The following is a 4,887-nucleotide window of genomic DNA, read 5'->3' as shown; positions in this document are numbered from 1 at the left end:
GAGAGAGATGCTCCTTCCCCACACCATGGGCACGGGAGAGCTGGATCTGCCCCGCATCTGAGGGTGTGGTCCCAGTGACACAGACAGACCAGCTCCATTGCCACCCAGACCCACATCCTGGGTCTTAGGTTGGCTCAGTTGTTGGTCCAGCTGCCTCATCTTTGACCTGCTGGAGTGCACAAGTGGACTGGTCCTACAGAACAATAACCACAGAATCTCCATGACTCGGGGCAGCAACAGGCTATCTGAGGAGAGTTTCGCTGAGGGCCCAGTTCAGTGATGATGGAGTACCAGAAACCAGAGGCCTTGAGTCAGACCAATGACTCATTGAAACGAATGTTTTGTGGTGGGGTTGATACTGCGTGACACACCACAGCTCCCAATGCCACTAGGATGAATGAAGAGGTGTTAGAAAAATAGAGGAGCGAGATGCGTTTTTAATTTTTTCAGTTATTTTGTTTTTAATTAATTTGGAGGGGCATACTACAGGGGTAAGAGATAAATATGGAGGGATTGGGAGGTGAGTGGGATTGGGGTGCATGATGTGAAATTTCAATAAAGAATTATACTTAAAAACACAGAGAAATTTAAAATAAAATAAAACAGATGATTTTGCAAACTGAGACTGAGAAAGGCAGCCATTATGGATATGTGTATGTATATGGAAGCATATATATAATAAAATGTGAATTGCCTTGCTTACAACAAATAACAGCAGTAAAAATCATATGAGCTAGGCACAGAGGACATGCCTGCAATCATGGGCTTGGAGGGCAGAGACAGGAGGATCAGAAGTTCAAGCTCATCCTCCGCTATATGGTGAGTTTAAGATCAACCTGGGTGACATGAGACCCTGTCTCAAAAAACAAAGCAAAGCAAACCAAAAAGCAACAGTATAAAGAGGAGACAGCTTTTTCCAGAGCCACAAAGATAGAAACTATGAATACTGGTGGCATGTGGAGAAAGCAATGGTCATAAAGGAGAGGAGTCTCTCTGTTCTTGCTGTATTCTAGTTCTTTGCATGGGGTCTAGCATGTAGTAAGAGTTCCACGAAAATGAGCTTTATTTTCCTGGATTTATTTATCTTATTTTTTATGTGTTTGAGTCTTTTGACTACATGCATGCATGTGCACCACATGTGTGCCTGGTGCTCTTAGAGGTCAAATCCCCTGGAACTGGAGTTGTAGATGGTTTTGAAATACCATGTGGGTGCTGGAAACCAAACCAAACCTAGGTCCTCTGTAAGAGCAACAAGTGCTCTTAACCACAGAACCATTTATCCAGTCCAAAATGAACTCCCCCACCAAGAGCCCAGGACCTGGCACTTGCTAGGCAAATGCTCTATCATTGAGCTAAATCCTCAGCCACACAAATTTTAGTGCAGTTTTAAAAATGTGTATCAGGTATCATAGTCTAGCTTTAAACTCACTATGTGGCTAAGGCTGTCTTCTTGACCTCCTGATTCTCTTGCTTCCACCTCCCAAGTGCAGGGATATAGGAATGGATCACCGCTCCTGGCTTATGTGGTGCTGGAGAGCAAACCCAACACTTTCATGTGTGATAAGCAAGTGTTCTACCAACTGAGCTACAGTTCCAGCCCTGAAAATTCATCATTGAATCAAAGTTATGGGAACAGAGCTGTCACAGGGGCCAAACAGAGCAACCCAGGAAAGAGGACAAACCAGGATTGAGCACAATGATGGGGCTGTGTTTTGTGATCGCTCCACGATGCCATGACTTGCCTGGACTTGCCTCACTCCTGGCTCTATTGAGGCTCCTGTTTTAGGATCTCAAGGGTCTAGTCATTCTCTGCTTCCTCCTTTCAAACTCTTATCACAAAAAAACAAAAAACAAAAAAACAAAAAAGCCGGGCAGTGGTGGTGCACACCTTTAATCCCAGCACTTGAGAGGCAGAGGCAGGCAGATCTCTGAGTTCGCAGCCAGCCTGGTCTACAAAGCGAGTTCCAGGAAAGGCGCAAAGCTATACAGAGAAACCCTGTCTTGAAAAACAAACAAACAAAAACAAAAAACAGCCCCCCCAAAAAAGCAAAAAAACAAACAACAACAACAACAAAAAACCTCTTATCACTCATTGGTCAAACAGTGTGGAAGGCACTCTAGTTTCTCCAGGAAGGCAAATGCTGTCCATTTAATCCATTGCACTCAGCCCTGGTGGCTAAGTAGATATTTCTAGAATAGGGAGGGAAGAAAAGAGGAATTAAAAAGGAGAACCTGTGGTGGATAGCTGTGACTATTTCCATTTCTTACAGGGAGGAACTTGTAAAGAAAAATTGGGTTATGCTGGCTCCTGAGTTTGTGCTCTTAACCATCATATAATAGTGCAATGATGCTCAGCGGTACAAGAAACTGTAGAAGTCACCTAATTTGTCAAAGAGAACTTTACCCATGACAATCAAGAGAGTAGTTTTGACAATGTGGAGGTAGAATCAAGTCTGGTTGTAGGCTAAACAAGAGCAGAACATGAGCAGATGTGCAGCAGCCATCCAGTCCCTTCCACATTCCCAAGGTGCTGTGCAGGTTACTATCATTGCAGCTCACACACTGCCATATGAATGGACTGGTGAGCTGCTAGTCAACTTTCTCTGTAATGGAGAGGTATTCTCTTCTCAACCGCCCCTCACAATACTCCAGAATCTCCATTCTTGTGGCCACCTGAGCTTCTTGATAACGCGCTAAGTCTTGGCCTGATTTCTATTTCTTGGACAGGTCTCTGGAGGCTTCCACTTGACCCTAGCTCTGTAAATCAGGGGGACTCTCATTCTGTGCTCTCATGAGTGTCTCCGGCCATGATCATTTGGGACACAGTCTGTCACAGTTCTGTCCCGTTTACTGTCTTCTTCTGGTGGATGTAGACTCTCTGCATTCTGTCTCCAAGTGCCCGTGGATCACTCAGTGGTGTCCATTGACCTGCACCCATCTTTGATCCTTCTCTTTCACAGCTCACACGCTTCTTTTCTTGTTATTAGAATCTCATTCTCAGAATAATACGAGCGGGCTTGCTGAGAACCCGTAATGTACCTATGCTTAGTTGCTAAGCTGGGATTTGAACGGAAAGCTCCCTGGCGCTTTTCATTGTCCGTTCTAGATTTATTTTTGTGGTTCCACCCGACGTTCTGTAGCACATTGGGAAATGTGTTGGAAGGCTGGGGTGATGGTGGCTCAAAGAAGTAAGTGCAAGCATGGAGAGCCAAGACTGACCCCTGGACCCATTTACAAAGCTGGACGTGGTCGTATGCACCTGTAATATTCTAGACGGGGCAGTGACTGGCGGATCTCTGGGGCTCGCTGGCAGACCATCCTCACTTAATCAGTGAGCTCCAGGCCAATGAGAGACCCTGTCTTCAAAGGCAAAGTGGTTGGTTCTGAGAAAGAAAACCAGGTGCTGACCTCTGGCATCCCCCTTACAGATACACAAGTGTGCACATGTACAGGCACTCACAGACAAGTGTGCACCCACGCTCACCTGTTTTATTTTAGTTTGAGAATAAGGGCTCTTTGAAGGTCAGGCTGGCTTCAAACTCACTTTATAGTCCTGACTGGCCTCAAATTTTCAATCCACATTCCTCAGCCTCCAGAGTGCTGGGATTATAGGTTTGTAGGTACCACCATGTCCAGCAAGACTGTAAAACGTGAAACCAAAGAATATTGTATGTATCCAAGTCAGTCTTACTCAATTGTCAGTTGGTAAAATGAAATGGAGACACAGAGGGTGGCATTGGTAGAATTGATACATATATACATATGATTATATTATTATGCATATGTATTACAATATTATTCCCATGTGATTCCAAACATTTGAATACAAGAATGGATGTTTGTTCTTCAGAGTTTTTAAAAATATGTATCTTATCATCTAACTGCATACAAAATTCGTTTGGAAAGATGGATCACAGGGGTCAGAGATGTGTCTTAGTGGGTAAAGGCACTTGCCACCAAGCCTAAGAGCTTCAGTTAAATCCCTAGAACCACACTGTAGAAGGAGAGAACTGATTCCTCCCACCCACAGCAAAAATAAATACGTGTCTGAAAATGTGCTATTTTCTAACATTTTTGTGTGCTTAACACTTCTGTTTTGGATATAGATGTGTCTTCTGTTTTTTTCTTTTTTAATTTAATTAATTTAGTTGTGGGTTTGGAAGGTTTGTTTTGTTTTGAAACAAGATCTCTGTCAAGAACCTAGGCTCGCCTGAGACTCATAATGCCCCTGCCTTGAGCTCCTGTGTGCTGGGATTATAATCTGACTTTTAAAAATAATTATTTAAGAATGATATGGATATAGCATTTTATTTCATGCGTCTCCTCTGGACCAACATTAGTGTTTCACGTCCAGTTTTTGAAATCGCACACCATGTTAGAAGGAAGTTAGTTGGAAAACGAGGATGGTTCCTGTGAGGAGAAGGCATCCCAATGGAGAAGAGCGGTTCCCCAACAGATGAAGTAAAGGCAAAGAGCCAGTTTCAAGTGAGAAGACCGAGTGATCTGCACGGAGAGGGTATGGACCGGCTTTCAGTTTAGAAAGGGGAAAGTCTGCCTCTTCTCGAGGCCTGGGAAGGAAGGCAGACAGGCGGGTGTGTGTGAGGGTGGGGTTGAGACCTCTGGTTTCTGTCAGATCCTGGGGAAGTTGGTGACAGGAGACCTTTTACTGTAGGGGGAGGGTATTTGAGGAAGTGCTTGTGTACTCTGGGAAAGGCTGCCTGGCTGGAAAGGTCGGTACCAGAAACTGAAGACTGAAGACACGTGGGAAGAACCTGGGGCCAGTGAATGATTTCAAATACACTAGGACAGCCTGGAAAGTGCAAGAGAAGGTTTGAGACCCTGGACACGGTATGGAGATGAGGATCTGTGAAGGGGATGTTTCTGTTA

This window comes from Peromyscus leucopus, chromosome X (assembly GCF_004664715.2).
Source record: "Peromyscus leucopus breed LL Stock chromosome X, UCI_PerLeu_2.1, whole genome shotgun sequence".
Classification (NCBI taxonomy): domain Eukaryota; kingdom Metazoa; phylum Chordata; class Mammalia; order Rodentia; family Cricetidae; genus Peromyscus; species Peromyscus leucopus.
Note: the sequence above shows the minus strand (reverse complement) of the source record.